The sequence below is a fragment of the Littorina saxatilis genome, linkage group LG15, assembly GCF_037325665.1.
Source record: "Littorina saxatilis isolate snail1 linkage group LG15, US_GU_Lsax_2.0, whole genome shotgun sequence".
Taxonomy (NCBI): domain Eukaryota; kingdom Metazoa; phylum Mollusca; class Gastropoda; order Littorinimorpha; family Littorinidae; genus Littorina; species Littorina saxatilis.
Window position 1 is genome coordinate 36331414 of NC_090259.1, and position 23943 is coordinate 36355356.

At 39.6% G+C, this 23943-nt stretch overlaps 4 long non-coding RNA genes across 6 annotated transcripts in view; 2 read left to right on the forward strand and 2 right to left on the reverse strand.

The window, feature by feature from the left end:
* The window catches only part of LOC138949204 (uncharacterized), a 7528-nt gene extending 978 nt beyond the window's left edge, over nt 1-6550 (forward strand). The window contains exons 2-3 of the long non-coding RNA XR_011450189.1: nt 146-205; nt 5794-6550. This is a non-coding gene — a long non-coding RNA (uncharacterized lncRNA). The remainder of the gene's footprint in view (nt 1-145; nt 206-5793) is intronic.
* LOC138949211 (uncharacterized) overlaps nt 1-23943 on the reverse strand; it is a 152267-nt gene that overhangs the window by 95745 nt on the left and 32579 nt on the right. The window lies entirely within an intron of this gene.
* LOC138949205 (uncharacterized) lies at nt 1615-3883 on the forward strand. Its single transcript, XR_011450190.1, has 2 exons — nt 1615-2790; nt 3478-3883. It is a non-coding gene; the product is annotated as an uncharacterized lncRNA (long non-coding RNA).
* On the reverse strand, nt 4427-9694 carry LOC138949203 (uncharacterized). 3 transcript variants are annotated; one of them, XR_011450188.1, is made up of 5 exons: nt 9233-9694; nt 8604-8688; nt 8357-8442; nt 7638-7716; nt 4427-5148 (listed from the first exon to the last, which is right to left on the reverse strand). It is a non-coding gene; the product is annotated as an uncharacterized lncRNA (long non-coding RNA). The 3 variants fall into 3 exon arrangements; XR_011450187.1 differs by having other exon boundaries at nt 8604-9694; XR_011450186.1 differs by having other exon boundaries at nt 8357-9685.

Consider the following 23943-nt stretch of genomic DNA (forward strand, 5'->3'; position numbering starts at 1 on the left):
GAATGTCCAGTTTCCACCATGTCTGTGGTATGTTTTTATACTGTTTGATTGAATAGACTGACGTGCATTCTCTCGCAAATGTGCGCGCGTGTGTGTTTGTCTGTGCCTCAGACTTATTAATCAAAGATGATGTTGCACATTGCAGATCTATGCGACAGGAGCAAGTGGACAAGACAGCTACATTTGTCTGAGCGAAGATCCAACGGTAAGCTCTTTTAGCCGAAGACAGCGAGCCTGGGTGCATGCATGCAAGCTTCTATCATGTTCGTGTGAGTGCTGCAGGGCTATTAGACGACTTTTCATTATTCTTGATTTGGAGATCCATGCAGGGTATTAGAAAGTGCAGAATATACACGTTTGAACAAATACGATGTGTGTTTGCTCTGAAAAAAAGAAAAAACGCAACAAACAAACATTGTATTTGTTTAAAGTATCACAAATATTTATTACCTGTATCTGCATGTTTTGATAATGATGAAGGGTAAATTACTTTGACGTGTGCTTTTTTTTTAACCACACTGATAACGAATGATAGAAACACAGACACACTTAATAACATATCCACAAAAATTGTAACTATAAATGTAAGCTGAACAATGCCTGCAACACATTTCAGGCCTCAGAAGGAAGTAATTATGAGATTCAGACAGAGAGAGAAAGCCCAACACGAAACCAGTTGTGACATTTTTTATTTCATTATTATAAAACACGACAACAACGTATTTCCTGTACTTAGTTTCGTGTAATTATGGATTGCAAAGTATGTCTAATTGAGTGGCATAAAGAGGCACAGTTGCATGAAAAACCAACTCGGATCTTGACTAGGATCAGGATTTTACATGGACACAACCTAGAATTTAACATCCTGGGGGAAGGGGGGTACTGCGCCTTTCACATCAAGATGTAAAGATCTATTTTAACTAATACTTATTAGAAGGGAACAAAATCAAACAAACTACAACAATCGTTCTGAGGGGAGAGAATTACCTCTTCCGAAGAAATTACCTCCCTTGCTTTTCTTGTCGTGACTTATGTAGAGTAAAGTGAATAGAAAGTGAATCAGTCAGTAACAAAAAAAAACCACAACATTTCTTAAGATCAATGAGGAGTCTTGAAGTATTTGTCAATGTTAATCTTGTATGCATAACAAACAATATATTACGGATTGATAATTAAAGAAAATCGTCTCTTCTACAGGGTTGACCCCCCTAAAAAGGACACCCACAACCATGCAAATTACTTCTGCATCTGTTGAACCAATTATTTTATATATGGTATTCATTAACTTCAGTTTATGTTCTGCCTTTCCAGTAAGTGGCAATTTTGTAAATTGAATGGTCTGACTTTTGTGCAATTTTAATTTTTTTCTCCAAATTCGGGGGTCGACTAAACAGAACGAGTTTTGACATTGAGCGGTAGCCATTTTTACCTAATTTAAACCCTTCAGGCTTTTACATTTTTGATTATTTTGAATGTCTGAGTATGTAAAAACATCCCCTTCAACCCCCAGGCTATCGATGACCTGAAGAAAGCATGCAGTTACAGCTAGGTTCAGGGCAATCCTCAGACACGAAAGCGTTGGTGTCATTGGTGATGCAAAAGTTAGATAATTTAAGGGCAGACACCACAGTGAAAAAGGTGATTTTTTTGTTCCATGGTCATTCCCATTTTCTTTCTGATTCTGCATTTTGAACCTCTTCTGGTTACTCTGATGTATTTATTTTAGATCAGAATGAATCATAAACGGTCAAAACGGGTAAATAAACAATGTATGTGTATGCAATTATGTATTAAAAAACACAAAATAGCTAACAAAATGAGCATGTTTCGGAGTTGACTGTGAGTTAAAAAACATCGTCAAGCGTGGTCACGTTTGTATGACTGGGAGGAGTTGTCTTTTCTTTGCGAAGTTGGTGGATGACACACAACGGGAATTTCCGTTTACGGATTTCGCGCCGTTTGTAACAGCAACTGTGAAAGACATTCCAATGAGCCGAAGAGAACCGATGAAGATTCCGGAAGATTCCGTATGAACAGTTTTCGGTACTGACCAATCGAATCGCGGATATTAAACTTCGTTTATGCTCGGTCTAGGTTCGGTTCAATTCGGCCTTCCCAGAATGCAGTATTCTTGATTTCCGCAAGAGCTTGCCAAAGGCGATGTGTAGCACCTTCGGCTGCGATTTTTCTTGGATATCTTTCTTGAAACTTCAGTTGGTCACAAGTTTTGCCCCGAGTTCAGTGCTAGACATGCAAATGAGAAGAAAATCGGGTAGATTCAGGTCAGTTACAGAGGCTCGCGTGACAGAAGTTTAAACAGAAAGTCCGAATCGATAGCGTCGTCTGCTATTGCTACGAACGAATCGGAAGAACAAGTGCGTGCATTTTACTTCTTCGAGAAGGGAAATTGGCAGGAAACTATGCTTCTTCACTTGAGATGGGATGGAGCAAGAAATCACCATCGGTGGTGTACGTGTGAAGCATGTTTCCATGAGTGTTTTGAACCAGGACTTATTTTAGAGTTGCGGAGCGGACTGCCACGACGGTAGATACGGACTACACGGAGTTCGCCATCTCTGACAACGAGAAGGCAGGCCTTATGGTAATCTTTTCTCCGGAAAAAAAAAGCAAAGCAAATAAACCGCTTACAAGAAGAACAATCAATACGAAAATGACTTTGTTCAGCCATCGTGCAACACCAGGCATCTCCGGGGAAGTCTGGTGCAGTTGAATACTACTACTAGCGCAAGGAGAGCAGGGAAGATGTCAAGCAGCAAATGAGCTGGTTCGGTATGTATTTGTTTTCTTCTTTTAAAAAATATATTAGTAAATACAATTTGTTGGTTATGTGTGCGGCTCTGGCTCTGTGTTTGTGTGTGTGTGTGTGTGTGTGATTGTTGTGCTGAAGTACAGAATCAAAGTAACAACATCCTGATGCAAAGAAACTGAATATAGGATGCAGTCTGTTATGGGTTGCTACTGTGAAGCTTGGTGGTCACCAGGTTTGTCAGTGTTGGGGCAAAACATCTGTTCTTTGCTCATTTATTTTCTCAAGTATAATAGCTTCCTCCTGTGAGCACAGGTGGTTTTTTGTATAGCATAAACAAACATGCATTCGCATGTCCCAGTGAGTGAACATTGCAGACCATAATTACACCCCCGGTATAGGGGTGTGTATAGGTTTCACTCGTTTATTAAGGTTTCTGCATGCGATGGATGTGCAATTGCTGTAAACCAGACCGTTCACTAGCTCTCAACCACCTCAGCACCATTCACATGTTTTTTCAACAGCTATTCATCACTGCTTGACTGTCAGCACTTACATACGCATGCGCACAAATAGCATCTTATTACATAACAATACCTTTTTTAAATGGGGGGGGGGGGGGGGGGTGGGGGTGGGGGTTATGTATGTGAATAGCAGTATTTGGGTTTTTCTTAGACATATTAATTTAGAATTTATATTTGTCTCTACAGATGCAGAGGTGGAAGCTGGAGAGGAGCTTCCGAAGTGCCCATGGCATTGCAAGGCAATTCACAGAAATCAACCCAAATATTGTTGTATAAAAAATAAAGGACACTGTTAAACGACTCACTGACTATTCAATTCAAGTCCAAAAGAGGTCCAAGACAAGCGGCTCGACTGGTAACAAGTTGGGAATTATGAATGGGCATACTTTATGCAGCGTGCGCATTACTGATGAGAGTTGATCATTGCGACCTCGGAACAGGTTATTTGGTGCTTGCGGAACACTGTTTTTTTTTCTTTTTTTGTTTGTTGAATTTAGTTTTTGTTTTTCTTATGGAATCAAGCAAGAATTGATTTCAGAGTCAGCGTTGTTTTGTTACATGTAGGTAAATTTTTGTGTACAATAATTCAATTTTCTTCACGTTTTGTGCATTTTCTCAAAACTACATTTATGTCACTTCAAAAGCCTGAGCCATGTTTTCTAATAAACTTCCGTTGTTGAAACTTTGCATACATCTTAAGTAATATATTTTCTCAAAAATGTTCAGAACGTATTGTGGAATTTGTGTGTGTGTGAGAAGTTATATAATTTTTTGTGATGTTTTTTCATAAAATTCAACATCACTCATTTTTATCACTAATATCTTTTTTAAGAATTGACAGATCAAAAATATTCTCTGAACAAATTTTTGGCATTGTATTAAAGTACACATAACAAGCTTCAAAACAAAATTCCATGCAGTTTTATAAACGCCCTACTATTTTGAAAATGTGTTGTTTGGTGGCCATCTTGGATTTTTACCATAGCAACCGACTGTACAAAAAAATTTTTTTTTATATTTTCTCAGGAGATAGACTGAATACTTTAATTCCCAAAATAAATTAGACTTGAGAGTTATTAAACACAAAAAAATCACTTTGAACACTGGTGTCTGCCCTTAACCTACAAATGTGCCACTTTGTGAACTGCATATGCATAAAATCAAGTTTAAGTATGCTGAATATGAAGTTATCCAGTCAATTGGTGTAGAAGTTATAGCATTTCTGTCAGTTAACAGTATTTAAAATCTCTAAAGTAACATCTGACATATTCGAAAGTTTTGCATAAACACCCAGACAATTTTTACGATACTCTCCTAAGCTTCTCCACTTCTCAGCCCTGTCTTGGAAATGAATTCGAATAAGGCAGTCAAAATAACTTAGTTTGGAGCACCCATCAATCAGAATAAGCATTAACTTTTGACACAGGAAATATCTTCTACCGAAAGCTCTCCTGGTTTTATTCTACATTTTTCCTGCATAATGGTAACAAATTTAATGATAAATCTAAACAACGAAGTGACTGTGGTAAGATGAACAAAGTTAAAAAACAAAGGATTACTGTAAATGGTTTACGAATCGAAATCTAAACAAGTTTTAATGATAAGTAAAATGATAAAAAAATAAAATAAAAAAAAGCTAACGTCCTCGCATTTGTCCAGAATTATTCCATGTTTAACATGGGAACAGAGGGATAATTGGTCTAAAGAATTTTTAAAAAGGAGGGTTAGGGTAACCCTAACCCTCTTTGGACTATCTGTATGCAATGCCCGCTATAGGTGAAAGACTTTTGTGGAAGCCATGGAAGAATGCATCGCTGTTGTGCTGGTTCAGCTTGAGGTCCTGTCCTAGCGAATATCCTGCACACACAAAAACACGACTTTTTAAGCCACTTATGTTGCATTCCGTGACATAGCTTTGTTAAAACCGTGTGCCTGATAATAATGACAGATTTTGTTGATATACATTTTTTTTAAGACACCCCATATAATATTGTTTGACAATCTCTTTCAACATAGTTTACGAATCACCAATGTGTATACAAACGCAAATAACCCACAGGTCAATAAATTACTTTCCAGAGAGAGAGAGAGAGAGAGAGAGAGAGAGAGAGAGAGAGAGAGAGAGAGACAGCGAGACAGAGACAGACAGAGATAGACAGAGACAGAGACAGAGACAGAGAGAGACAGAGATCAAAACTAGAAAATGTGTGCTATATAAAACAAGGATAATCACTGTCAAATCTTTGCTTGTTCCTGCATGGTGTTTACTGCGCTATATACACAACCTGTTTTATTTCTTCTTTTTTTTTTTTGGGGGGGGGGGGATGTTTTGTGATGAGGGTTTTTTCAAAGCCTTTACTGCTTTAGTCATTGAATCCACCCGTCTTCGATTTATTGTTCAGTGATGGGTAATTGTGTGACCAACTATGTAAGTAAGTGAATGTTCTGGCTTCATACAATGACATTGCATTAATTTTATAAGTGTATGTGTGTGTGTTTCAGGCAAAAGCTGATATTACAGTCCTAGTTGTATGCAGTACCTCTGCTTCTTCGTTCAGGAATCAAAGTATACAATCTAAACCGATTATTTTGTTCAATAATGTTCAGCTTACCATCCCGAAGAAGGCAGTAACGTGCCGAGATATTGATTATAGATATTAACGTACCTAACCTGGTTACTGGTGTGTTTTCTTTTTATTTCAATAATGTAAATGTGTGATAACTTGCAGGGTACTTGATGTTCAGAGCAATTTTTCTGGCAAAATACCTTTTATGGATCAAAGAAAACTTTTGTCGTGGTGCACAAGTCAATCAATTTGGTTGATAAATAATTTGTGCTGCTTTTTCCCTGGTTCCAAAACGTAGTATGTATTACCACATGTCCTTACCTGTCATTGGCATCACATGATTCTCTGCAAGCAGTCTTTTGTGGAAATACGTCATTTAACACTTGCACTTATAGTAGGGCTGATGGGGTCTATGTCGACCAAAAGAGTGGGATTCTCTGTAGGTCGAGTTCCTGTAGGTGGATTCCCTGTATACCTAAGACTTTAAAATTGGCAATCTAGTATACAGGGAATCCCACAGGGTGCAGTTTTTCAATAAAACTTGCAAACCATACTCGAATTTGTAAGAAATATCAGAAAAAGATCGAAAAACATCAAATTCTAACGATGTCGCTGAGCATCACGTGACTTTCATTGATATTAGCAAAACGCTACAGGAACTACACCCTGGGGTATTCCCTGTATACAAGATTGCCAATTATAAAGGCTTAGGTATACAGAGAATCCACCTACAGGAACTCGACCTACAGTGAATCCCATTCTTTTGGTCGACATAGACCCCATCAGCTATAGTAGGTGGCTGTGGAACGGTTGGCATGCAACGACAACGAACAAGAAAAGACAAAGTGTGGAGTACACTCATTTTTCTTAACATACGCTAAGTTTCTTTGAGAATGCTCCAAGTGAAAATCAGGGGTTCCTAGGCCTGATATCACAATTAAACAGCTTCTTCTCAGAATCAGGAGGGAAAAAAACGAGATGTCGTGACAAGAACAGACAGCAGCAGCAGCAACAACAACATTGCTAAATCGTCGCTTTAACAAAATTTCATGTTTAGTATCGCAGACAAAGCACGGCTACTGATCCGACCAAAGCCACACTTCATGCACGATGGGCACATTGTTATGGCCAGCTGCATTGTGTATGTTTTACATAGAATTGAATGTGTTTGTCGTTGTGTCTGTCATCTATCCTAGTCGTTTGATTTAGAATAAAGCAAACTTATTACAATGACGATTTTCTTCGGTTTTTGATGAAGGATTGGCATCAAGACTTTTCCTATTTTCCAACTCTGCCACCATACACTGGCCGTTCAGGTCTGCATGTCGACCACATGGTGTGTGATCAGATTTTTCGGACATGTTCACAATGCTTACATGACCACCAAATGGAAAATCAGTTGGTATTTGTTATGTTTTTGTGTAAGCACAATCTTCATACAAGTAAACAGAAACAGTTTTGTTGCAAACAGAGCCTTCATAAGAAAAAATGCTTCTAAGTCAAAATACATACCCCCTTTTTCGTATTGCGTAAAATATACCCATAAATTCTGGATATCATTTTTTTTTTTCACAACAATGAAACCAAACTTTGGCATATGTTTTAGCAATATATTCACAATAAAACCTATGAGTTTGAAGGCTGCATCTTGTTTTGTTTATTTTTGAGAATTTTTTTGCAAACCCATGCAAATGGCCAGTTTCTGGGGAGAGACTGGGGAGATAATGGCCAGTATAGAAAGAGTTAATAAGTAAACTAATGTCAGAAGTAGGTATTTACCTTGTTTGCCTTCGCGTTCTTGATAGGCCGCTGCAGCATTTGTATCACTTCCCTTGACATTCAAAACGCCAATGTATTTCTGAAAAGAAAATAAAGATATTAACCGAAACATCACACAACGTTTTGTTTACAGTGCCTGTTCTACGACCACATCTGATTGTAATTTAAATAAAGAAAAACTGTATCCATTTATTACTTCTCTATTTGTGTGTGTTTGTGTGTGTGCAGGGGCGGATCACATCATTTTTAAGGGGGAGTTTCCAAATTTCTTTTAGGGACAATTTGACGACGCGAAGCGTTTAGTTGAAGACGCGAAGCGTTCAACCTCCTTGGGGGGGGGGGGGGTCCGACAAATGTTGATAAAAACAAGGAAAATGGATCAATCTGAGCCAAGAAACATCCCCTAATACTCCTCCTTCCAAAAAAGTAAATATACTAAGAAGAAAAATTTGAATCACAAGGACAATTGATCGATCTGGCGCAACCTGAGCAAACTAATTAGCCAACTTCTTTCTAAAATCGTCACTTAGAATACAAAGGCCGGCTCCTAAGTGGTCCGGAACCCTCCGGATCCGCCCAGTGTGTGTGTGTGTGTGTGACCGATGCCCTTCTCTAAATTCTAATCGTTGCGTTTGCATGGTAATACAGTTTTAATACTGGATATGCCCATGAAAAAATATCATTTCTTGTTCATGTCATTGTGTGTGTGTGGCCAGGACCGTGACTTCTGCTTGCCTCGACGTCTTCAGAAAAGACACAAAATGCCAGCAGGCGTATGTTCTTGGAGCACTCAGTATGCCGTCATCTGCAAACAAATAAATACAAATTATTCAATTGTGTAAATAAAGAACAATCATTTTAATATTACAACAAAAAATTCATATAACTGTAGTCTTCACCAGAGACATCCACTACACTATCTTTAAATAAAACTGCCGTAAAAAATTGAAATACTATAAAACTTACCCCCACTCAGATCTATTTGGGATTATTCAAGTTTCAACCATGAAACGATGCCGGTTTGGACAGATCTGCTAGTTTGCCGCTGAAACTGAAATCAAAGGCGATCTTCAGAACTATTTCTAATCTTGTATTTGTGATTAATATAAAATACTGATCTTCCCAATAGAAGCTGATGTGTATACACATGACCAGGACAAGGTATTTTGTTACAGGGCATTTACGCAGACGTCGCAGTTCAAAATATCGTTTTAGATCTGATTTTGTACAGCAGCCTGTGTGATTCAGAATCGTCTGCCCTTTTTCGGTTTAACATTTTATGGACGATTCCTATGAGACTGCTCAATCATAACTGATGACAAATTCAGAAACAGATGATGGTTTCAAGTAGGCTACAGTAATGATTCGTTAAAAATGTCAAGCCACTCGTCGATCATTCACACTCAAAGAACCCAAGCCAAATCTGCTCTGGTTCCCAGCAGCTTTTTCCAACCGAGACCCTAATTGTTACGCATCTGCCGCGAAAAGATAGACCACAAACAAGCGGCACTGTACCATGCTTTCGTTTATGTTGCTAAACAGATTAAATGTGCATTGTAAATGTGCTTACAGCAAAGAAATGCATCCTTACTTACCGCAAAAATACTGGTACCACATTCATCGCACTTGTGTCTTCTTACCAAAACCTATCGATATGTTTGTTTACGATATATTGGTAATTACTAACCGTTAACTATTTTTCAAAAATCTGAAATGACTTTTAAGAATCAAAGAAAGATTCGCTAAAACGGTTGACTTCAGAAAATAAGCAATATTTTTCTGAACCATGAAATAAAAATCGAAAACTCCGTTTGATCTTTTATTTTGGTAGATTGATGACAACAGCCGGAACTGAAAGTACCAGAACCAAAAATTAAGGGCATTAATCAGGTAAACTAAGAAGATTGTCGTTCCTGGCGCGCACTTCACATGTCCGTCAAACAGTGTCCGAGTGAGAGAATTTTTTTTTTTTTTCGCAGTTCGACAGAATATGAGGCCCTTAATTCTTCATATCAAAGTGTAAAGGTTGCTGAACGATGTTTTTCCTTTTTGCTTGTTTAGTTACACTTTAAGTGTTTCAGAGATGATGACAGCGAGTTCCAAATCGATGCTCAAGAAAAAGCATGACTGGTGTAATAAAGATCTAACCTGGGAATTGGTGGCATCACATTGTCATTGACAGATCCATATCTGTCGGTAGCTCGCTTAAATAATGATGAAATCAAACAAGGCACGTTACGGTAATACACTTTATACATTAATGATGTTTTGTTCGACTGAAGATGTTTATCCAGGGGACGTAATTTCAGAGCTTTTAACTTAATATCTGTTGAAATTGTTTCACTCATAGTGAGATTAGCCAAGCGACGACACAGAGAATCTAATTTCTTTCAATGAAGATCACTGCAGCCATTCTGGAGCCTTGAAATAATAATTTATGTGAGGCATTATATGAGCATTTTGAAACATTTGTAAAGTTTTACTGTCCGCAATTTGCTTTAACTTCGAGAATAAAAACTCATTCCTTTGATACTCTCTTACAAATGGGCTGTAAGGGAGCCTGCCATTTGAGTTCACGGTCAATAATTATCCCTAATACTCGGTGTTCCTGAACTTGTTCATTTGATGATGCACCCACAGAAAGCTTTCGTTTTAGCGGTGTAAGCTGGTGTTTTTGTCGTGTCGCAATGACCTTGCTCTTTGTTTTCAATGGATGTATGATCAAAGCATTGGTACCACACCGGTCATTCACATCGTTACAGGCAGTTTGAAGGGAAGATTCCATTTCTTGAACCGATTTTTCACTTGAAAGGAGAGAAGAGCCATCAGCAAAAAAATCACTCCTGACGCTACTTTCGGATATGTGTTGTAGCAAATCATTAATGTTCAAACAGAACAAGATAGGCCCCTACACTGATCCTTGAGGCACTCCGTAGTAAAACTTCTTTAGTTGATTTTTACATTTTAAAGGCCCACTCCGCCTCCCGTAAAACCATCAGTTTCTGGCCACTAACACTGTCAGGCTTTTACATACAGTTCAAACACCCTTTCATTTAAACACTTACCGCTAGAGAACTCCCTAGGTGCCCTCGATAGACAGCGATCATTTTTCAAAGAATTTATTTTGCGTGGACAGAAAAGAGTGAATCGGACGCCTCGTTAAGGGCGCTAGCCATAACTTTTAAAATCTAAATAATAAATTGACAGCTTGTTGGAAAAAAAGTGTCAAAACACGAAAGCATTCTTTTATCATCAAAACAAAGTCAGTTCATTTGGAAGTTTTACAAGTTTAAAAGTAGGGAGCCCGGATGTATTTCAAGCAAACTGTGTGAAAGAGGCCGACTGGTGCATGCAACTTGCAGCTCTTTTGAATTGATGACGGGGAAGTGGACTACCGAAAACGATACAACTTTGGCTTTTTTTAAAATGCTGGTCGACTGGGATTTCAATCATTTGATACTGTTAGTTGCTGTGTCTGTGTAGATTAAGTAGGAATATTATTACATCAAATGAGCTGCACCTTACCATTGCCCAAGCAGACGAATTGGGACCCTCCACCACGAAATGAGTCGCATGTCACCTCGCGCGGTTCTGCGTTAGGCTAAATATAAGTCCGGGGAGTGTCTGGTAACAGTGTGAGGGTCACCTTAGTCACAGGCTTATAACTCAAACAGTTTTCGCTCTTTTCTAAAACGGTTTTCACCACTGGATAGAGCATACAAAACTCTTTAGGAAAATGTAAAAATATGAAAATCATGCAAAGGTGACATGCGACTCATTCCGTGGTGGAGGGTCACAATTTTCCGATAACCGCTAGTTTCTTTGAAGTCGTCGCCATTCCAGGTGTCGCATAGTATGGTAAGGGCGCTGTGACATGAATGATTTTGACCGAAAACCTGATAGAAATTAAAAAAAAAGCTTTTGCCCTCTACATATTGGAGCGAATGCTTGTGGATGTGTTTTTCTGGTGGTTTGGATCAATTTGGCAATACGAAATCTTACCAACCTCGTGCACTGCTATGCCCGGAATCTAGAGGGAATAATTAGTTTTCCAATATACCATTACAATACTTTTACACACAGTACACACACCCTTTCGTTTAAACACTCACCGCTTGAGAACATCCTAGGTTCCCTACGTAAAGAGCGAGCAATTTTCAAAGAATTTATTTTCGTGGACCGTCTGATCGGCAAATCAGGCGCCTCGTTTTGGCGCTAGACCTAACTTTTAAAATCTAAATAATAAATTGACAGCTTGTTACACAAACATTCTTAAATAATAAAAGAATTCTTTTTTCATCAAGACAAGATCAGTACAATTCGAAGTTTTGAAAGTTTGAAAAAAGAAAAGCCCGGAAACGTGTCACGCAAACTGTCTTTCTCGTAGCAGACGACGGTTGTGCCTAGCGCCAGTTCCTCTGAACAGTCAACCTCCACCGCTCTAGTTCGTGTGAATCGCAGCCGTTTGTTGCGTTTAGATTCAGAGGTACACAATAACGTGCTATTGCAGATAAGCTTACAGCGAGTTGCATTGAAATCACAAGCTGACGACTACATTGTGAAAAAAGGAAACTGGATCACACGGGTTCGCGATGGCTCAGGTAAGATAAACCACGCAAAAATAAATTCTTTGAAAATTGCTCGCTCTTTACGGAGGGAACCTAAGATGTTCAAAAGCGGTGAGTGTGTAAATAAAACTGTGTTTGTACTGTGTGTAAAAGCCTGACAGTATCTGTGATGGTTTACGGGAGGCTTACTGTGCCTTTAACATCTTCTAGGGAAATAGAAGTGACAGAACGACTCAAATTGTTTTTTGATTTATCCAAGACTTCATTAGCAAAACAGTTGCGATATCTTTTTGTTCTTCAATTAATGTATTGAAGTAGGTTGCTTTTAACTAACTAAATAAATCAATCAATAAATACATTGTTTTGGGAGGGGGGGCGGGGCGAAGGGAAGGAGGAGACTGGATAGAGAGAAAAAGTGAACGTTATCCGTTGGGAATTGAAATGTTCACGTGATATTGATAACCCCAGGTTTTGGCGCTAGTAAGTTGTCATATGTTTGCCCTGCAATGAAGTACTTTGTTTGTATACAGACCTAATTATCAGGGCCTGGGTTGAGTTTGAAAACAGAGATGAAAAAGAAAGCACCAATTAAGGTGTCCCGATTGCTCTGTACCTCCAAGAGGAGCCCTGTTAACACGGTTGAAGCAGAGCGTGTCGCACAGCACGGGTGTGTAGTACTCTCCGTTGATGATGCCGTTGGTGCCGCATTTTTTGTTGTAGGTCACCGAAGAATTGTCGACGGCGGCCTTGATGCTGTCACAGTTGTAGCACATTGTGTGTGTTTGTGTGTGTGTGAAAAGCGTGCTAACCTGCTCAGCGCCACCACTATTGCGCTATTCTGGCTCGTCAATTTCACTGCCTTTGCCACGAGCGGTGGACTGACGATGCTACGAGTATACGTCTTGCTGGAAAAATGCAGTGCGTTCAGTTTCATTCTGTGAGTTCGACAGCTTGACTAAATGTTGACGGTCCCGTAGTTTACTCTGAATTGCTCTACACACACACACACAAACACAGACACAGACAGACACACACAGACACACACACACACACACACACACACACACACACACAAACACACACACACACACACACACACACAGACACACATTCACTCACACACACACTCACACACATACACATACACCACGACCCTCGTCTCGATTCCGCCTGTAAAAAGACTGCAATCCGTCGGTCAATTATCAACAATATTTCATTTCATAAATAGTTTTAGAATTTGTGTTAGTGTTAGTGTTAGTGTTAGTGTTAATGTGTGTGTGTGTGTGTGTGTGTGTGTGTGTGTGTGTGTGTGTGTGTGTGTGTGTGTGTGTATACGTGGGTGTGTATGTGTGTCAGTGTTTCTGTGTTTCTGTGTGTGTGTGTGTGTGTGTGTATGCGCGCGCGCGCGTGTGTGTGTGTGTGTGTGTGTGTGTGTGTGTGTGTGTGTTTGTGTGTGTGTGTGTGTGTGTACGTCCATGCGTGCGTGCGTGCGTGCGTGCGTGCGTGCGTCTGTCTGTGTGTTAGTGTGTGTGTGTGTGTGTGCGTGCGTGCGTATGTGTGTGTATGTGCTTGTCTGTGTGTATGTGTAATTCTGAACACAGAGTTCATTTATGCAGCTCATTACTTTCCGCGTGATTGTCACAGGTGCTGACCTGTGGTACGAAGTGGCCGAGAGAACCAAACACCAAGCCCAGATGTTCAAACATTATGTAAACTTTAATAATGTTCTACAGGATAATTAAAATATGCAATTACGTCACAATTACAGAGATGATAATAAAAGGCACAAGTCTTCAAATTAAAAAAAGTTGTGATCACTTTCTCAGATCTTCCAAGGCTTTTACATGGGGTAAGACTACCTACCCTCGGACATCGCCATGGTTTAACCCCATGACTGTGTCATTTGATTATGATTCTCATACTGACCAAGTTTGGGTTTAACCCCATGACTGTGTCATTTGATTATGATTCTCATACTGACCTAGTTTGGGTTTAACCCCATGTGTGTCATTTGATTATGATTCTCACACTGAGCAAGTTTCGGTTTAACCCCATGACTGTGTAATTTGATTATACTTCTCATACTGACCAAGTTTGGGTTTAACCCATAGCGTACTAGAGATCGCCATGGTTTAACCCCATGACTGTGTCATTTGATTAGGATTCTCATACTGACCAAGTTTGGGTTTAACCCCATGACTGTGTCATTTGATTATGATTCTCATACTGACCTAGTTTGGGTTTAACCCCATGACTGTGTCATTTGATTATGATTCTCATACTGACCAAGTTTGGGTTTAACCCCATGACTGTGTCATTTGATTATGATTCTCATACTCACTTAGTTTGGGTTTAACCCCATGACTGTGTCATTTGATTATGATTCTCATACACGGATACGGGTGGCCGAGTGGTAACGCACTTGCGCTCGGAAGCGAGGTTGCGAGTTCGACCCTGGGTCAGGGCGTTAGCAATTTTCTCCCCCCTTTCCTAACCTAGGTGGTGGGTTCAAGTGCTTGTCTTTCGGATGAGACGAAAAACCGAGGTCCCTTCGTGTACACTACATTGGGGTGTGCACGTTAAATATCCCACGATTGACAAAAGGGTCTTTACTGGCAAAATTGTAAAGGCATAGATAAAAAATGTCCACCAAAATACCCGTGTGACTTGGAATAATAGGCCGTGAAAAGTAGGATATGCGCCGAAATGGCTGCGATCTGCTGGTCGATGTGAATGCGTGATGTATTGTGTAAAAAATTCCATCTCACACGGCATAAATAGATCCCTGCGCCATGAGTCCGAGTCTGGAGATACGCGCGCGATATAAGACTACATATAACAATAATACTGACCTAGTTTGGGTTTAACCCCATGACTGTGTCATTTGATTATGATTCTCATACTGACTTAGTTTGGGCTTAACCCTATGACTGTGTCATTTGATTATGATTTGCATACTGACTTAGTTTGGGTTTAACCCCATGACTGTGTCATTTGACAATCTCCTCAGAAAAATGTCCATCCCATTTCCGTGTCGTAAAGTGCAACCAAACCGTGAATGACATTTGCATACATATTATCTAACAGGGAAATACAAGTCACGGCATGTCACGGTCCACTCGGTGCACTATGACAGGTGTTGGGTGGGGAGACGTGTCCTGAATCAGCGAACTGAGACAGCGGGACGCAGACAAGTGTGTCTTTATTACAGAAATAGTTTAAATTTGGAAGTCAGGATGGGTGTGCGCCTGCTGCGGGCGCATAAATACACAGAGAAAAGTACAGACAAAGGCACGCACGCACGTACCCTAGTCAGTGCGCACTCAAACACAACCACACCCCCACCCCCTCCCTCCACTCACTCACGCACGCACGCACGCACGCTCGCACGCACGCACGCACGCCGGGGACGCAAGCTCGCATTCACGCACGCACGCACGCACGCTCGCATGCACGCACGCACGCACGCACGCTCGCACACACAAACACACACGTACGCACACATACACATAGACACACAGACACAGACACAGACACACACACACACACACACACACGCACGCACGAAGCAGAAGCAAAAAGAAAAGACATCGTCATCAACACCACCACCACCACCACCACCACCACCACCACCAACAACAACAACGACAACTCAGTGTGTGTGTGTGTGTGTGTGTGTGTGTGTGTGTGTGTGTGTGCGAGCGCGTGTTCAAAGCCATCTTTCATTGAATTGTTTGTTCAGTATACTTGCGTAGGCATTGCAGTCATCAGTAGGGCTATTTTTACACAGAAGGAGGAAGTGTATATTCTATGGACTGGGTGGCCGAGTGGTAACGCACTTGCGCTCGGAAGCGAGAGGTTGCGAGTTCGACCCTGGGTCAGGGCCTTCGCAATTTTCTCCCCCCTTTCCCTAACCTTGGTGGTGGGTTCAAGTGCTAGTCTTTCGGATGAGACGAAAAATCGAGGTCAAAAATCGAGGTCCCTTCGTGTACACTACATTGGGGTGTGCACGTTAAAGATCCCACGATTGACAAAAGGGTCTTTCCTGGCAAAATTGTATAGGCATAGATAAAAATGTCCACCAAAATACCCGTGTGACTTGGAATAATAGGCCGTGAAAAGTAGGATATGCGCCGAAATGGCTGCGATCTGCTGGCCGATGTAAATGCGTGATGTATTGTGTAAAAAAATTAAAAAAAAATTAAAAACATCCCTGCGCTTAGAACTGTACCCACGGAATACGCGCGATATAAGCCTCATATTGATTGATTGATTGATTCTATTTGTCACTGGACGAGTGTGTAAACAGGTTCATGTTAACACTATTATATAGAACTCCAACTGGCTTGTGCTTTGGTTTGTGTAACTTTCACACACTATGCAATGGTAAAATAAAGATTTGAGGCTGTAAAGAAATGGACTTCACACACTATACAATGGTAAAATAAAGATTTGAGGCTGTAAAGTAATGGACTTCACACACTATGAGATGGTAAAATAAAGAATTGAGGCTGTAAAGTAATGGACTTCACACACTATGAGATGGTAAAATAAAGAATTGAGGCTGTAAAGTAATGGACTTCACACACTATGAGATGGTAAAATAAAGAATTGAGGCTGTAAAGTAATGGATTTCACACACTATGAGATGGTAAAAAAAAGATTTGAGGCTGTAAAGTAATCTACTTCACACACTATGAGATGGTAAAATAAAGATTTGAGGCTGTAAAGTAATGGACTTCACACACTATGAGATGGTAAAATAAAGATTTGAGGCTGTAAAGTAATGGACTTCACACACTATGCGATGGCAAAATAAAGATTTGAGGCTGTAAAGTAATGGACTTCACACACTATGAGATGGCAAAATAAAGATTTGCGGCTGTAAAGTAATGGACTTCACACACTATGAGATGGTAAAATAAAGAATTGAGGCTGTAAAGTAATGGACTTCACACACTATGAGATGGTAAAATAAAGATTTGAGGTTGTAAAGTAATGGACTTCACACACTATGAGATGGTAAAATAAAGAATTGAGGCTGTAAAGTAATGGACTTCACACACTATGAGATGGTAAAATAAAGAATTGAGGCTGTAAAGTAATGGACTTCACACACAACGTTCTTAAAAGCATTTGTAATTAGCCTACATTTGGAAATAGATAATAGCACATAATGCCAGACGCACCTATTGACATTGTATGATTAGCGCATAAACTGTGACGACAGCGGCCGCTTCGACAAAGAGAACAACGACTTTCTTTCTTTCTTTCTTTATTTGGTGTTTAACGTCGTTTTCAACCACGAAGGTTATATCGCGACGGGGAGAGAACAACGACTACAACGACGACATAGATAGTTTTATTGAGTAACGCGACCAGCCGTTATTCTGATAATCATCGGTCCACGCTATCGCATATGTCTCTCTGACAGGATGCATAATTACTACGCGGAGTATAGGGAAAGAAGCGGAGCTAAAAGCCGAAATCTATCAAAACAAGAATACAGAATTATCTCCCATAATTATGTTTTTCGTTAATGTTTCTGACAAAAGACGAAAGTGATTGCAGAATGGCCGACTTCGACAGTAATCTCCGTTCTGTTCTTCACAGTTATGACAAAGACATCGTTCTAAAGTCAAAACAAGTCGAAATGTTGAGACTGCTGTGGGAAGGAGACTGTGATATTGTTGCATCACTCCCAACTGGTAACGGAAAAAGTATCGTCCGCTCCGTAGCCATTTTGTTATGATCACGTGACAAAGTTGATTATCACGTTACACTTTTGCCATATTTAGAGTTGTTTGCACAGTAAATACATCCGCGAAAGATAGCTCGCTTGAAACTGTCTTACATAACAATTCCTTTGTAATTTAAAAACTACACAACACCATGAAAAATCATTATCGACGATCGCGAATCTGCTTATATCAATAACACATTACGAAAAGCTCTAAATATGTAAAAAAATCGATTTCTTCTCCAGAGAAAGAAAACGAAGGCATCCTGTCAGGGATAAATGAGACCCGAAGGGAAGGAACTCATTTTACCTGAGTTCAGGATGGATCAGCCGTATCTTTATAGTGAAATCCGAATCAGACGCAAGACACGCCAAACTTTGAAAAATCATGTCTGGGATTATTGACTGCTACTCTCGCCATCAAGGGTATCTTTTATTTGGTTTAATTTATTTCTCGTAAATCATCTTGTGTCCAGGTTTTTAAAAAGGACAGAAACATCTTCCCACCTGAACATATAGCCCAAATCTACTGCCTAAATTAGCCTTCATGTAAATGTTCTTGTAAATCCCCACACATGTGTCCAGGCCAAGTACTCCTTCTACCACCAGAAGGCTTTTACGTAGGACGGTAGTATCTTCCCACTTGATCGTATACCCCAAATCTACTGGCTGCCCGTTTTTCTGTGCAGGGATCTGTGTGTGTGTGTGAATGAATTATAATTGTAGCTGACGGCTGTGGCAATCTTCAAAATGATTCAACAAAAACAAGTCTGCGCAGGACGCAGCCAGGCTGTTGAGTTTCAGTATGTGTCTACGGAAACGGATATAAAAGCTTGGATATATATCATCCGGTCTTCATTCTTGTTAACACGGGGGGAAAAAAAGCTCACATGCCGTTGAAACAAAAAGGCCATGTACCAAACACTCTAGGTGCATGAAGTGCTGGCTAAGATTTGAAAAAGGCACATAATTATCGAGAAAAACCTCCCGAAACACACACACACACATACACACACCCACACACACACCCACACACACACACACACACATTCATGTACACAAACACCAACACACACAAACACACACACAAACACACACACAAACACACACACATTTAACAAAACAAACAAATGGGTAAAAGAAACATTATAAATGCAAGTTATATTTTGACAAAATAACACAATTACACATTTTTTATTTTAAAGAAATCTGAATAGACATACAGTGCAACCTCGTTTACTCGAACTTCAGGGGTCAGGGAAATTAATTCGAGTTAGAAAGAATTCGAGTTATCCAATTTTACAATACAAAGTCACAATACCGTTTAACTAATGGTTGAAGAAGTCCTTGATGCTCTTCTGCTTCATGAAGGTATGGTGGGAAGATTCCAAGTCTTGCTCCAGTTTGCTGAGGGTGTCCCAGTGGTCTTCATGACGAGTGAGTTGCTTGGGCATTGCCACAAGGACATGACGAAGAGTAGCCAGTGATTCCATAGCCTTGGGCATTGCCACAAGGACATGACGAAGAGTAGCCAGTGATTCCATAGCCTTGGGCATTGCCACAAGGACATGACGAAGAGTAGCCAGTGATTCCATAGCCTTGGGCATTGCCACAAGGACATGACGAAGAGTAGCCAGTGATTCCATAGCCTTGGGCATTGCCACAAGGACATGACGAAGAGTAGCCAGTGATTCCATAGCCTTGGCATATGTTGGTGGTGTTGTGGTTTCCTCTTAACAACGTGTTTTTTCAATCGATTCTGCAGAGGGGATTGTCAATCCAAAATGAGTGCGAATGAATTGATGTGGGTTTTAGTGTGGTTCCGATTGGGAAAAGAGGCCGAATTAGTTAAGAATTACCACGTAACATAATTTGTCTCAATGAAGTAATGCTTATAGTTCGTTTGCAAAACATCGGCGCGCAACAATCCCGAACCATTGTCCTTTGTTTGAAACACGTAGGTTTTGAAGAGACAACGTCAATGAGACTTCAATGCGCCGAAGGGCGGTCGTAGGCTTAGATAATGCACAACGACGGAAGACAACATTGCAGGTTACCAGACAGCCACCATAAATCTTGTCCAACTCAGCCGGAACAGCGGAGCAATGAAGTTATGAATTGGTGTGTGGGCTTAACCGCGCTGTTGGGGACAGAGGACATTTATTGTATACCCAATCCTCCCCAGTTGAGTACAGGTGGGGAATTCTGGTTGAGGGCAGCAAGGCAGGGGGTGGGGTACAGGACATGTCTTCGGATCAAGGACTGTAGACAATGTGCGTGGGAGAGTTATTGAGGGCATGAAGGGGTGCATAACACATAGGATGGGCTTACAGTGTAAATAAAAAACTTCACAAGTGACAATATCTATGTTTTAATCGAATAAAAAAACACCAAAAAAACACAACAACAACAACAACAAACAAACAAACACAGAAAAAAACACAGATCCCCCGTCCCCCGAAATAACAACAAACAAATAAACAACAAACAAACAAGAAAACAAACAAACAAACAAACAAAAAGCAAACCAACCAACCAAACAAACAAACAAACAAACAAGCAAAAAGCAAACCAAACAAACAAACAAACAAACAAACAAACATCGAATGTAACAGAAAGACAGGATCACAAACAGAAATACAGCAGAGAGATAGATCAATCAATCAATCAATCAAATTTTATTTTTCGAGGGTTGTGGCGTAAGCAATACAACGAGCTTTTTTTCAACCAGCCCTCGCCCAGAGAGGGGACTAATCTAATCACATATTTACACGGATATTAACGTAGAAAAAAAGGTAGAGAAAAACAACAACATATGAATATTTACACATCACATATTATACACAAATATAAAGCGTCGTATATGTAACGTAGTGAAAACAATGCTGAATACACATGCATGAGTAAATGTGTTATTAATTTGAGTGTTTTTGTGTGGATATAATGAACACTGATGCTTTGAACAAATGAAAATATAACCAAACGAAGTCTTCCATCACTGTGATTTTTCGTAATTTAACATTAAATACAGTGAAAGGTGTTTTTTGAAAGTATTGAGACTCATTGGGACTCTCACAAATTCCGGGAGAGAATTCCACAGGACGCTACCAGAATAGGCTAAGCTTGATTTGAAGAGATCTATCCTTGGAATTGGGACGTTAAACTTTCGGTTTGGTTTCACTTTAAAGTTTGCAACGAAAGTTCGTGGTGCACGGCCGGAAAGTATTTTGTGAAGGAGCACGCCTTCATTAAATTTAAATCTTTGTTTTAGTGGGAGAATCTTAAGTTTCTTATAATCATCAGATACAAGACTGGATTGTTTCAGTAAAATTAGTTTCAGGGCTCGCCTATGTAAACTATACAATGGTTTTAAAATATTAGCACTGGCAGAGTCCCAGATGGTTGAACAATAATCTGTGATGGTTTGTATATATGCGTTAAAGTATAATAACCTTGAGTGCTGATCTAGAAAGTGTTTAATTCTATTTAACTGATATATTTTTCTGGACATTGTTTTACATACCGACCGAACATGATGGGCCCAAGACAAATTATTATCGATATTTACTCCCAAAACTTTATGATCTCCTACCTCCTCTATTGCGTCGTTACCAATTAATATGGAATGAGGATTGTTTCGTATGTTTTGTCTCTTTTGTCTTGTTGTTATTAACATGTATTTGGTCTTTTTAGGGTGAAGACTCATGTGGTTATACTCCGTCCAATGAATGAGATCATCTACACTGTTCTGCAACGATGAATAAACTTTGTCTAATTTTTTATCAGTAGTGTGTAGAGTCGTATCGTCAGCAAAGAGTTCGCAGTCATCATTAATACTAAGAGGAAGATCATTAATATACAGGGAAAAGAGTAGTGGTCCAAGGACAGAGCCCTGGGGAACCCCGTATAACACAGGTCTTTTGCTGGATACGGTTGAATTAACGCAGACAGACTGCTCTCGCCCAGCTAAGAAAGAGGAGAGCAGGCATAAGGTTTGGGGTGACATTCTATATTCAACTAATTTTCTTAATAGTAATTCATAATTAATAACGTCGAAAGCTTTAGCAAAATCGACGAATAAGACACCACAGAGTTGATTATTATTAATGCTACTAAGCCAACTTTCAAGAAGGTTTGTTAATGCTGTGTGGCACGAATGATTTTCTCTAAAACCTGACTGGTTGGAATGTATAAGATCGTATTTCTTCAAATGAGTGGTCAAGTGTGTAAATATGTGTTTTTCAAGTGGTTTTGATAAAACAGGAAGAATTGAGATTGGTCTGTAATTGGCGGGGTCAGAAGAACTACCTGATTTAAATAGCGGGATTACTTTCGCCTCCTTTAATTTGGTGGGAAAGTAGGATTTGTCAAGGCACAAATTGTAAACATATGTAAGGGATTCTGCAATAAAAGGGGCAGACAACTTCAGAATTTTCCCATCAAGATTATCCAAACCACGAGTACCTGTTTGTTTTAAGCACAACAGATAATGGAAGACTTCGCTAACAGATAGCAGAGGAATGTCTAAATTATGGGTAATATTTTTTGAATCACAAAACTGTTTCAACTTGTCCAGATTATTCTGTTTCGATCTATCAGTTGTAATTATTTTGTCAACAATAGAAGTAAAATGAATGTTCAGATCATCAGCAGGTATATCAATAACGGAAGATTTTACTGTATCTTTACGAGATAATTGGTTGATCACCTTCCAGATGGCTTTTGAGTTTTGTTTTGAACTGGATGCAGCGAGCTCACGGTAATACTTTCTACGAGCTGCACGTTTCATGGACGTTACTTTGTTTCTCTGTTTTCTGTATTCTTCTTCTTTTCCCTTCCGTTTAAGAAAATCGCGGTAATCAATCGCATGTTGAATGTCGTCTGTAAGCCACTTAGGTTTGGGATGTTGCTGCACACGAGAGGTTCGAAATGGTGCATGTTTATCATATACTTTTATAAACAAGTTGTACCATAAATCAAATGCTTCGTCGGGGTCAGTATAATTATAGATCATTGCAAAATCTGTACAACTGAGTTCCGAAAGGTATGAATCTTGATCAAGTTTTGAAAATAACCTATATGTTATAAATTTATGTTTTCGTTTTGGGATTCTAACCCCTTTTTTCGACCACGTGAGGCACACTGGAAGATGATCACTACAGCTAAAACTTGGAACTGAGGTTTCAATAATGTTAGCTCGAGTTGACACATAGATATGGTCTATAAGCGTAGATGAGGTAGCTGTAACTCTTGTTGGAATCGTTACTAACTGTTGTAAATTATGCAGGGATAACCTTTCCATCCAGCATTTGTTGGGTTTCACTAAATCAAGATTAAAATCCCCCAAAAGTATAATTTCTCTGGATTCAAGACTGACAGCGTCCATCATATCATCAAAATTATCGAACCAGTTAATATGTTCAGCTGGATTCCTGTAGCAGAAACCTATCAATATTGGTGCTGATTTAGGCAATTTTAATTCTAGCCATATTGTTTCAACTGAATGCTGCTCTAAGTGATGAAGTCTATGAAATGATAAAGACTCGTGAATATAAACTAGCAAACCAGTTTCTCGTGTTGATGTAGGGTCTCGACGTACGACATTATATCCTTCAATCTTAACTTCCGCATCCGTGATGTTACTGTTTAATCTTGACTCAGAGAGACCAAAAATGTGAAAATATTTGCCTGAATTGAGTAGAACAGTTGCTACCTCATCCAGCTTATTTATGGCATGATTTATATTTAAATGCCCAATTCTGAGACCATCTTTCACGGGCCAGGAATTCATAGACACAGTCATAAAATGAACAAAACACAACAACAATAATCTCTACAAAAGAATATTAGTGAGTATTATCTCGTAGAATAATAAAAAGCAAAACAAATTAAACTACTAAAAACGCACGGTAAACGAAAGAAGGGAAAATAACAAGTAGAAAAGCCGATCGGCACGGAAAATGTGTCGTCAGTAACAGTCTTCTTAAGTTGGGTGGAC